We start from the raw sequence: 12,837 nt of genomic DNA, 5'->3' as shown, positions 1-12,837 counted from the left end.
ACGGCAGTCTGACACGGAATCGTTTGAGTGTGTAAAGACCCAGTCTTCGGTTAGCAGACAAATATTTCATCATTAGCCGTGACAGATTGAAATTGTAATGAATTATGGTCTGTTCGCTTCGCTTCGGAGAGCTGCTATTATGGAGCCAGAACGGGTTTTTGGTTCAAATGGCTCTGAGCACTATGGGACTTAGCATCTTAGGTAATCAGTCCCTTAAAATTTAGAACTACTTAAACCTAACTAACCTAAGGACGTCACACACATCCATGCCCGAGGCAGGTTTCGAACCTGCGACCGTAACAGTCCCGCGGTTCCGGACTGCAGCGCCTAGAACCGCACGGCATCCGGAGGAATGTTATATTAGGCAGCCTGCAACTGATGGACCGGGCTTTCCGAATTCTCCTAAGAGGCTTGTTACCGGGACCTACTATACTGACTTAAGGGTGAGTGATTTTCCCGTGACTGCATGTGTTTCCCAGCAGCTACGCCTCGCTGGATAGCCGAGCGGTCTGGGGCGACTTCTCAAGGTTCGCGCGGCTCCCCCGTCTGAAGTTCCTCCCTCGGGCATATGTGTGTGTGTGTTGTCCTTAGTGTAAGTTAGTTTAAGTTAGATTAAGTAGTGTGTGAGCTTAGGGACCGATGGCCTCAGCAATTTGGTCCCATAAGATCTTCGCCCCAGGCATCCACGCGTTGTCGGTTTTATTCTGGAGTCAAGATGTGCCGAACGAACTCTGCGCACATTTTTCTCTTTTTGAAGTCATCCTGTAGAATGCCTTGAACACTTTATATACAGATATTACTCTACTTTGATTTGTGACACATCAACGTTGACACACTGCAATCTCACGTCCACTACATAGCGCTGCCTACTCGTAACTGACTGGTCAAATGCGTATCTGTTGTTAGTTCAACCTGCAACCATAGCTACCGCGCTGAAGGCGCTTGTTCGCCTGAAATACAATGTCTCGAAACTTCTCAAACAGATTCCAGTCCATTAATCGGATCTCGGAAACTTACTGATAGCAGTTTCGTTGCACCACGAAAAGATATCATGGGCAAATGCTAAAATTTCTTAACGTTTCCTCCAAGGGCTGCAAAGCCGAATTAAACCAAACGAGCTCACCGGGTGGCAATTGGAATGACAAACAGGCAGATAGCCGATACAGGAATTAATTTGGCACACCCTGGAAGGTGTTACTTCACCTCGCTCGAGCTATGAGGCGGAATAGCTAATTCAGCGCCATTATCTCACTAAGGAGGGATAATAACGTCATTCTGACAGCCGAACATTATGCGCGCTAGAGGGAATAGATGTTCCATAAGAATACCTATCATATCGCAGACATAGCGGGAAAGTATCAAGCTGAAGCCCTGAAGGACCGTGTTATGACGCTGAAGTGCGGCGAAAAATGTTGATGAGAAGCCCAGAAGACGAGGATAAGCGCGCTCGGCCAGAGGTAATGCAATTGCCTCAGATGGACAGTAAAAAATAATCAGGCTTCCAAGCCCATATTCTACTCACCTACAGTAAGCGATTTATGAAGACGACACTGTGACATGTCGTCCTTGAATTTTACTGTTTCCATTTGGATTTCTTCTGTGCTTCATTTCGCTTCTCCTCTCAGTGGCGCACATGTTACCTCTGTTCAGGTAACTTACAGGAACACAGCCGAGTGACGTCACCGACAACAGCCGATATTTCGAAAGGAGCACACCCTGCCATTTTTAAGGCAAAACTACAGTAATTGAGCTCTGTGTAAGCAAAATTAAAACACTGGTTTTCACAAGAGCTCCGTAAAGTTAACACGTGCACACACTCACTTTGAACGCTAGTGCCATCATATTCTAAAGATGACTGATTAGCACGAACTCTGTCCGATACTTTCTTGACATGTCAGAGAGCGAGGTTCCATGCAGGCATCAAACAAAAACTACCATCTCCGTTTATAACATTACTTGCTAATTTAATTTCAACAGTTTCCTTCTCCAATAGCGCGCGCGCGCGCGTGTGTGTGTGTGTGTGTGTGTGTGTGTGTGTGTGTGTGTGTGTGTGTGTGTGTGTGTGTGTTTTCGTGCTGATAGCTTATTGGCGCTCAACGGCGAGGTTATCAGCGCCCTGCAGTGGAGAATTTGCTCTTCTGTTGTAAGCGCTTGTGCCGCTTATGTTCCGTACATGGATCCTCTTCATCCGTGACAGTCTGACCAGCATATAAGATGTCGCAACTGAAAGGAATACGGTAAACACCCGCCTTATGGAAACCAATATAATCCTTTACAGACCTAAAAGGACCATGATCTTAGATAGTGGTTGAAAAACTCACCTCACACCATGTCTCCGCAAACTGCGACCAATCCCGTTCGAAATGCTCCGTGCATAAGGCAAAAAGACTGCAGACTTCGGTGGCACCTCGGTATTATCATCACTCATCCGATAGACAGTTGTTCCTTAGCACAACACACGTCTAATCTCTTTTCACTATAACCGTTATGACGAAAGGTGGATTAGAGGTGGGATAACTCAGCGGACAAACTCTCGGGTCCCAAGACGACAGGGGTCGTGAGAACCGGGAGGCGAAAAATCCCTTCACGTTGAGCTGGTTGGTGACAGCTATCAGCTTCCAGATACAAGTCAGTGTGAATAGGCTTCCTATACAGTATTTTCCAAACGTACCATCCACCTTCTTCCTGACCTACACATTATCGAAGGGAAGACAGTCATCCTTTTCCACCTCCGTCGTGAAACGAATATTCGGGTGGATTGAATAATTAATCGTACATATTCTCACTCTCATGGGGCTAAACAACGAAAGTTTTCTCCATATACCTGAAAAAACACGCGAGTTTCAAACTAAAGTCTCAGCTGCTACTTCTGATTTTGGGTACTACGGATGCTGTAGAAGTTAGCAATTGGCTCTGCATCGCGGCGGAGCGTGATCTTAGCAGGTTGTGGGGTGAGGAGCCAACTTGGGGACGCTACTTTCTCGGGCAGACAACGATGGCCCGGCAGTGCTTTGTCCCTCCATCACGGCGCGCTATCCTGCTTTTACGACCAAAGTTCGCCCCTTCAGCCTTCCGCGGTGAGACCGGTGACAGAATTAACTTTCGGCGTTCGTTTTTCTCACCGAGCCTAATGCCTTAACGACACCATAAACGCGAGAGTGATATAGCCTGGCATTAAACGTGCTGTGGATCTGCGTAACTCTGCCGGCGCTGCTCCGTAATCGCGTTAGCGGATTCTTGATCCTAGCTTTCTCTCGAAATCTGCAAATTTGGCGCGCTCATCACTTAGTCTAAACTGACCACCTGTGACGCAGAGTTTTCGCGGCAACGTGGAAAAAAGGTATTATGACAATACATATCACGTAATTTGTCGGTTGAAGCAAACCACTAGAACCAGGCCAAGTTGCAATGGTTGCTTGTTGGAGCAATTACACTGCTGAGAAATTTATGAGACTAATTGCATAACAAGATTTGAATTTACTGTGCGTATTAAATGAAATCGTTTGGTACAGCCTCTCACTACTAAGTAGAACTATAATATCCCCTTCTCTGTATAATCGCGCGTTTTATTATGTTCATCTTAAGCTAAGTATTTGTTAAGCACGTTAATTCAGTGCTGTGGCAATGCACCACTTTGCTGTCACACTATTGTATTATCCCTTAACTATAATATGCCCTCCGTGTGCAGTTTGTCCCTTGTTACATGTCGAAATGACCAGTCAAGTTTTGACTTAAGCTTCTTTGTATGGTTAATTTTTGGAGAGATATTGTGTAATGAGATTTGTGAAAGAAAGTACCGAACGGATATCGTCATCATGAGACCAATGGTGGGGCTTAAACTGAATTACTTTGACTACTTATTTCATTATCAATCACCGAGATTTCAGTTTCTCGCCGGTACAGGTATGGTAGAAATTTTTGGAGATCTCAGGCGAATCTGCAGCACAGACAACATTATTTCGCGCCTCCGCTGGGATATCTTCTAGCTTCACAATCGTGTGCGCATTGCACTGTGTGTAACCATTCCGATCGAAGAATAGTAATAATTTTTTTAATGATCATCAGTTTCAAATCTAATTTTTCTTACACTCTTGAACCAACTAGAGAACTTTTAAATTGCAATGCAGTGGTTCAGAAGAGAAATGAATTCCTCATGCTGCATCTTAAGTTGTTTTGTATTTAACTTACTCACCCAGACGCTTTTTGCCTTAGTGCACGAGTTAAATAAAGATACTTTTTCTTTTGAACTACTGCCATTTATATACAGCTCCTGCATAGAAGGCCACCATAAGGAACTTGTTAACGAACTTCTGTTTAAAGCTAACTCTTAAATTCAATCTATGAATTATCAATTGACACCAGGAACGGGCAATATACCACATGAGTCGTCGTTATTCCAGAAAACTTCATTAATACTGTTTACTGATCAAATTGCTATCACCCATGGCGGTATCAATGACACTCTTAACTGCTATCGGTGGTGCTACGAAAACCTTAGTGAAGACATTTCCAATAACGCTCTTCCGTAAATGCGTCATGTTACGCGAGAGACAAACAGTTGGTTGGGCCTGTTGTGTTACCGCAACGTCCTTTACGCCCCTTAATCTACTCTTTGGAAACTACGAGTTTCAAGCATTACTGGAAGATGTTCCTTTGTCTACGACCATGGGTATGTCCTCCAGCATGACAGGGCCCCTGCATACTATAGTCGTCGGGTGGTGCATTATCCAAACCTAATATTAGCTGGAAGATGCATCGGCAAAATGGACACTTTTCTTGGCCTCCATTGTCCTCGTACTATTTTCTTCTTGGTAGGCACCACAGCAACGATAAATTTGAGGAAAGGCTCTCTCTTTAAAATGTGTTCTATTCAGCACTACTAGCTTCGTGGCCAATTTTCAAATGCACCTATAACACATGAGGATACATCGTCTTCGTCTCGTCATACAAAGTCGTAGGCCATGCGTAACTGGGAATAGCACTGTCGTTTAAGTGCATGAGCTCGTGATGCACAGCTATAAAACGCAGCGGCGCACGGCTAAAGAATGCATCAGTTGATAGGAAATATCTTGAAGCAACAAGGAATCGTCAACTTTGATTAGTTGGTTGACTTGGAGAAGAAGAACGAACAGCGAGGTCGTCAGTCCCATCGGAGTAGGGAACGATGAGGAAGGAAGTCGGCCGTGCCCTTTCAAAGGAACCATACCGGCAGTTGCCTGATGCAATCACGGGAAACCTAAATCAGGATGGCCGGGCGCGGGCCTGAACCGTCGTCTTTCCGAATGCGAGTCCAGCGTGCTAACCACTGTGCCACCTCGCTCGGCTCGTCAACTTGGCAACGGAAGAAGCGTTGGGGTGTAAAAATTGTAGAGCAAAGTATTGCATACAGTAAGCAGATTCAAATGGCTGTAGCTTGCAATATTCATGTGGAAATGAAAGATATAAATCCTTACTTCTTCCTACTTTTCTTCACTGATCTCCATTTCATCTAGATTCAGGTTCTCTCTACCTCGTTCAAATTGTGACATTCCACGCCCTGAATCGTATGGTGTTACCTCTTCGTTATTTATTGAATCTTTTTGCATAGTACTCAGCTGAACTCTATCTATCGGGGTAAGAAAAAAATCTTCACTAAATTCTCATGTATGTCTTGGGACAGATGAAAGGACGGTTTTGTCCCAAGCTTGCTATTTTATCTGAATTTAACTTGGCATGCCAAGTGAGAACTTTTTATCGAATGTTACAATCAAAATTTCAGCATTTTACGTTTGATTATCGAAACAAGGGCTAAGAATAAACCAAAAATCTAAAATTTATAGTCTTTTTCCGTCTCAGTTCCACTTTCAGTTTTATTAGGTTGGTGCTTAAGTTCGTCGCTTTTATATTTTTTAGTATTCCGGCTGTTAGTATTTTTATCTGTAGTTCTCTGCTGATAACTGAGTTCACATATTGTCATTTTATCATTCGGACGTAGTGAGTTGTGATATCGACGCTAAAAAATGGAGCATCAAATGGAGGAACATTTCCGACATATTCTTCCGTTTGAGTTCAGTAGAGGGGCGACAGCAGCGGAGGTAGCCAGAAACATTTGCGCAATGTATGAGGATAATGCCACTGGACAGAGCACGGCAAGAAAATTGTTTCCTCGTTTTGAGGAGCATCGTTTCGATATTCGTGATTCTTCACGTACAGGGAGACCTTCGAGGTTTGATCAAGATCGTTTAAACGCACTAATCCACAACGATCCAAGTCAGTATACTCGAGAACTGGCAAATGTGAAGAACTGTGATGATGAACAGTGATCTTTCGAGAACAATGCGACATTTGCACGCAGTAGGAAAGGTTCAAAAATCGGGTGTATGGGTACCAAATGTTCTAAGTCAAAATCACAAAAATCACAAATGTACATCTCTGCTTGCTCGCCGTCAGCTTGCTAGTGAACAACACCGACCATTCCCATCCTGGTGACGAGAAATTATGTAGTTGTGCTAACATAAGGAAAACAAGGGAAAGCAGCAACCGCTGTACAAAGACCTGCGCGTACCGACAAAAGATAGTGTTACGCATCTGGTAGAACAGCAGCCGTGTGGTGTGTTATGAATTGCTTCCTCGAGGTGTAAACATCAGGCTGAAATTTACAGTCAACAACTGAGACGTCTTGCAGACGCAATACAAGAACAACGACAAGGAATACGGCGTGAAGTGATGCTACTCCAGGAAAACACCTGCCCGCGTTCTGCTAGACTGACAAAAAATAGTATACATGAGTTGATTTAGGAAGTCATTCCGCACTCTCCTTGTTCACCTGCCGTCCGTTGTGGCCGAGCGGTTCTAGGCGCTTCAGTCAGGAACCACGTGGCTGCTACGCTCGCATGTTCTTGAATCCTGCCTTGGGCATATACGTGTGTGATGTCCTTAGGTTAGTTAGGTTTAAGTAGTTCTAAGTTCTAGGGGACTGATGACCTCAGATGTTAAGTCCCGTAGTGCTCAAGAGCCATTTGAACCACCTGAACCTTATTCACCTGATCAACGCCCTCGGACATTCACCTTTTCCGCTCCCTATCCTTCAAGGAACTTCCTTTCCGGATGAAAATGCGCTCTGTGCATTGCTCAACGAGTTCTTCGCCTCAAAACCATGTGGTTTCTACAGTCGCGGAATCTAAAATTTACCCCAGCGTTGGCAGACTGTTGCAAATAGTGAAAGAAAATATATAACAAATGACTAAAGTCTCTGTTATGTGTGTCTGTTGTGTTTATTGAACTTATGGAAAAACGCTACGGACTTATGCATCATCCTATTACAATATGAAATGTATAGATAAAAGTTGATCAGATTCAGATATACGTAGCTACGTACACAACTCGTCCTACCCATTTGGAACTGCCGGCCTAAGTAGCCGAGCGGTTCTAGGCGCTACAGTCTGGAATTGCGCGACCACTAAGGTCGCAGGTTCGACTCCTGCCTCGGGCATGTGTGTGTAATGTCCTTACGTTAGTTAGGTTTAACTAGTTCTACGTTCTAGGGGACTAATGACCTCAGAATTTAAGTCCCATAGTGCTCATAGCCATTTGACCCATTTTGAACGATTTGGAACTATAACGGTTGGTAGGACATGTTTTGAGGCATCAAGGGATCACAAATTTAGCATTGGAGGGCAGCGTGGAAGGTAAAAGTCGTAAAGGGAGACCATGAGATGAATAAACTAACCAGATTCAGAAGGATTTAGGTTGCAGTAAGTACTGGGAGATGAAGAAGCTTGCACAGGATAGAATAGCATGGAGAGCTGCATCAAACCAGTCTCAGGACTTAAGACCACAACAACAAAATCAGAGTACTGTATTCTCATGTGTAATACCAGCGAATTAGACATGTTGCTTACGCAGCTTCATAGATCTGAAGATCATCAGTGACGTCCCATCGTAAAAATAAATGCTGAACTGAGACGGAAAAACAGACGATAAATTTTAATATCAACACAACTGCAGAATCATTGGCGAACAATATGTCGGCAATAGTGGAAATCACATTTCATTTTCTCAGTGCTGTTGGAAGCGATCCGCGTGTTTTTATTCGCATCCGAGCATATAGATTGGACGAGAATGTTCCCACGAACGATTTCAGCTTTTTAAAATGGGCCCAGCGCCCGTATCGATAGTGGCGACGATAATGGCGCTTCGAGAGTGGTCCCGGATTGGGTGCACGCCTGTCGCGCAGTGTTTGGAGCGCGCGTGGTACGGCTTTACGGGGGCGACAGCCAATCGACGTGATGGAGAGCGGGGCTAACAACCGCCGTCAGCGGCGCTTCATCCGCGCCTGAAAGCTGCCGCCAGCAGGTAAATAAACCGTTTTCTGCCGTAAACATATGCGCGCCAACAGCTCCCCCAAGTTATGCCCACCCGCCGGCCGTAAATACCCGACGCGTTGCACGAATTTGCGGGACGAGCGCGCTGCCTAAATGATGGGGACGCACCACGCCACAGCCCGCGGCTCAAGTCCGGTGCTCAACATATCGCGCACTGCTAATGCTGCGGCGTGCTACGCAGCAGCTGGCGGTTTGATTGATAAGGGCTACTCGACCTCCAACGGCATACGACGAACAGCGACCGCAGACACGTGCGTGACTGGAGAGTGCGATACGGTACTGCTGGCCTCGTTCAATTAATACGAGGAGCGGTCAGTAAACATTGCAACACTTTTCTTTCACGGCCAATTGCAATTTATATAATTCGGAATTTGTAGTAGGACGGCGTGGAATATTCCCGCTTCAACCCCTAAATATCCGTGAAGTTTTGGCAGTTGGCGGTGCTGTACACAGCCTTCGGATTGTAAGGAGGTGCGTTCCTAGCAGACAGGTGTCATTGAGTGTCTTTTGGCGGAAAACCTGTGCATCCCAGATATTCATATGCGCTTTCAGAATGAAAAAGGGGAAACAAACAGCCCTAACAACTCATGCACGATATTCGGTTCGCGTTTACCAACTTCCGCCGACTATCTACACAACAACAAAACGAGAATAAAGTTCAATGTCAACAGGAAAAAAATTTACACAGGAAATCCGCACTCAAAATTGCCACAGAAAGAAATGGAATTTATTTGTTTCAGTCAAACCTAATCGAGGCTATCACCTTTACGTCACACCACCTTCAGCTAGCTAATCGCTCCAAGCTCTCCTATGAGGCCCATTCCCACCTAACAAGTCTTCATAAACGGGAAAGTACCTGAGCAGAACTGCACACGCTTGCCTTGGAACGCACTCTCAAATGTTCTGTAGGTTTTCCGTACTTTCAAAAGCGAAACAGTTCAAAAAAAATGTTCAAATGTGTGTGTAATCTTATGGGACTTAACTGCTAAGGTCATCAGCCCCTAATCTTGCACACTACTTAACCTAAGTTATCCTAAGGACAAATACACGCACCCATGCCCAAGGGAGGACTCGCACCTCCACCGGGACCAGCCGCACAGTACATGACTGCAGCGCCCCAGACCGCTCAGCTAATCCCGCGCCGCAGCGAAACAGTCTTGGGTGGAATATAATGATTATTTGATAGCGGGTTTCATCCTATAGGGGCATGATAAGACTGTCTTAGACACACCAGTAACTGAAGACGCAGAAACGTAGAGATAAGACCATGCTTGTAAATCTGCACATATGTTTACACGTTTCGTTTCAGGAAACTACTGCCGGCCGCGGTGGTCTCTCGGTTCTAGGCGCGCAGTCCGGAACCGTGCGACTGCTACGGTCGCAGGTTCGAATCCTGCCTCGGGCATGGATGTGTGTGATGTCCTTAGGTTAGTTAGGCTTAAGTAGTTCTAAGTTACAGAGGACTGATGACCTCAGAAGTTAAGTCCCATAATGCTCAGAGCCATTTGAACCATTTTATTGAAGAAACTACTGCTGTGTATACATATGATGTCAAATTTGTACTGATTTGTAAGCGTCGTCATATTTCTGCACTGTTACATCAGCAGATGATGATGTTTTTAAGATAGTGCAATGATGCCCCAAAAAGGTGAAAAGCATTATTAAATAATCATTGTTTGCAACCAAGGCTGTTTTTTGCTTGAAATTTGTAGTTCAAATGGTTCAAATGACTCTGAGCACTATGGGACAACTTCTGAGGTCATCAGTCCCCTAGAACTTAGTACTACTTAAACCTAAATAACGTAAGGACAACACAAACATCCATGCCAGAGGCAGGATTCCAACCTGCGACCGTAGTGGTCGAGCAGTTCGAGATTGTAGCGCCTAGAACCGCTCGGCCAGTCCGGCCGGCTGAAATACGTCGTAACGGTTGCTGTACCAGCCAATGGAGTGGAAAATGTTTACCGTACTGGTAAAGCAGACTAACATATCGTGAAAAATAGCAGAGTTCCGATATGATAACAGCATTAAGAGCAGTATCGCCGCTCCAAAAGGAACGCGACTTGCCACCTAAGCCTCATGAGGACTGTAAGCCAACTCCTTAACTTCGCTAACTCCAAACAGCCCCATAATCTGTAAACTACTATACTAGTTTCGCTATGACGTGTGACGACGAGTAAATAAGCTGCCTCACATGTCCCACGTCTGCCACTTTGGGTGAGCATATTTCGTCGTGATGCGCACCCATCTGCCCCCTCCTCCACCAACTGCCACAATGCACAATTCTGTGGCACGCAGTGCCACGCGGCGGTTTCCAGACGGGTGTGAGGAAGAGCGCGAAGCTGTGCATCGTTCTACTGAAGTTGCTATACATTAAACAATGCCCACATTATGCAACAAATCTAATTATTTTTTAAAATCATTTATATTCAAAAATGTAAAAGGATATGTCCCAAGCCCTACTGCACCCTATTGGGGTAGATTATTTTTATGTTTTACTCTCTAAACTAGACTTCCTCGGGGAAGAAATGTCATCGAAATCGATCCTGCGGTTTAGTGGCGAAACCGTAACAGTCAGAGCTAATCTCACATTCATAATACTAGTATGAGTTGAGGATTTTCGGCCAATCAGACTTACTAGCCACTTGCAGGTAATTTCATTAACTGCTTTCCGTACACCATACGCGCCAGGCATTGTGCTGCAAAGTAATGCTGACAGGGCATTTCAAAAGTTTATTTACAAGGGGTTCTTAGAAACAGCACTGCAGTCATGGACTGTGCGGCTGGTCCCGGCGGAGGTTCGAGTCCTCCCTCGGGCATGGGTGTGTGTGTGTTTGTCCTTAGGATTATTTAGGTTAAGTAGTGTGTAAGCTTAGGGACTGATGACCTTAAACAGTCCCATAAGATTTCACACACACTTGAACACTCTTAGAAACACCTGCTAACAGAAGGAAATCACTCGACCTTGAGCTGTCCTTGAGGGCCTCCAAAACAGTGCATTTACGAAGACTAGTGAAAGATCAGCCTTTAATTTCTCTGTTAGAGAAAACTTTACTCGCTGTATACCAGAAACTGGCTTTAGCATGTAAGACATGGGCAGGAAACGATATGTTACAAACGAAATTGTCAATAGTTGTACATTTAGAAGTCGTGCTTCATCATCAGGACTAGAATCGTTGAGTAAGCACGTTCATTCCAAAGAAGAGCAGCATCTTTCGTTACAGGTTAATGTAGTAGGCGTGAAAGCATGACGAAGAAATTCAGCAGACTTCAGTGGCATACGCTGCAAGGCAGCCATTCTGCATCACGTTATGGTATCCTTTTCAAGTTCCCAGCGCCTACATTGCTAGAACAGTCAATCAACATATTTCTTCCTCCTAAGTTTATCACGCGAAAAGACCATGAAGATAAAATTACAGAGATTCCACGCAGAGGCTTACCAGCAATCGTTCTTCCTGCGAGCTGTATGCGTCTGGAACAGAAAAATGGGACACTGGAAGTTTAAGTACCCACCACCACACACCGTAAGAAGACTTGCAGAGCATAGTGTAGATTCAATTGTAGTTGTAGATTTCGATGTTAACACACGAGTGCAAAGTAATTGTTGGAGTTACTTCGTTGTGATGCTTCAAACAAAAGAAAGCAACATAATTCGGAGATGTGTGTTTTTGGTATGTCGACATTTCAATGAAAGTCCTTATAGAACAATTATTAGTGAGGAAATGAGCGAATACAGAATGTGTGGAAACAATATTTGAAAAGAATGAGAGATCCTACACAACAAAATGGTTCAAATGGCTTTGAGCACTATGGGACTCAAGATCTGAGGTCTTCAGTCCCCTAGAACTTAGAACTACTTAAACCTAACGAACCTAAAGACATCACACACACCCATGCCCGAGGCAGGATTCGAACCTGCTACTCTAGCGATCGCACGTTTCCAGACTGTAGCGCCTACAACCGCTCGTCCACCCCGGCGGCCCTAGACAACTACGCTGAAGGATTGTGAGGTAGGTCGACAAAGAAAACGATTGATATAAACTTCGCGAAAAGAGAGGAAGCATATGCCTAATCCATGGACATAAGACGTTGACGATGTAACACTAGTTATTGCAAATATAACCTCATCTTTCGCAAACAGAAAGCACTGCGTATTGCTGTATGAAATATGAAGTATTCAGTGAAAAGAATCTCGGGCAGCTCTCTTCGAACGATATGACACAGGACACGCAAAGCATCTGCAGCGAAATTACTTCTTCTGGCGTGCGGGCCAAAGCAGCCGTGATAACGTATATATACTGCAATAGTCAAGGGCGAAAATAGGAGGGACGGGAAGAAAGAAGTTATTTCGTACGGAGCCCTGGAGGGTCTGCAGATGTGGCGTATCATCACAAATTTGGAGCAGAAGCACGAGCGCTGGTGGGGACGGTCTTGTGCTGTCAGGAGCCTGGCCGCCTAATGAAATCCTAAGCTG

General features: G+C 44.9%; 1 protein-coding gene across 4 annotated transcripts in view; it reads right to left on the bottom strand.

The window, feature by feature from the left end:
- Positions 1-12,837, bottom strand: part of LOC126266784 (irregular chiasm C-roughest protein-like) — a 1,732,081-nt gene that overhangs the window by 1,178,627 nt on the left and 540,617 nt on the right. The window contains exon 3 of one of the 4 annotated variants that reach the window (XM_049971327.1): positions 11,804-11,835. The exons of the other annotated variants lie outside the window; for them this stretch is intronic. The gene's annotated coding sequence lies outside the window, so the exon portion shown is untranslated. The remainder of the gene's footprint in view (positions 1-11,803; positions 11,836-12,837) is intronic. 4 annotated transcript variants of the gene reach the window in all.

Source organism: Schistocerca gregaria, chromosome 4, assembly GCF_023897955.1.
Source record: "Schistocerca gregaria isolate iqSchGreg1 chromosome 4, iqSchGreg1.2, whole genome shotgun sequence".
Classification (NCBI taxonomy): Eukaryota; Metazoa; Arthropoda; class Insecta; order Orthoptera; family Acrididae; genus Schistocerca; species Schistocerca gregaria.
The sequence above is the reverse complement of the archived record's forward strand: the minus strand, read 5'-3'. Positions and strand labels throughout refer to the sequence as shown.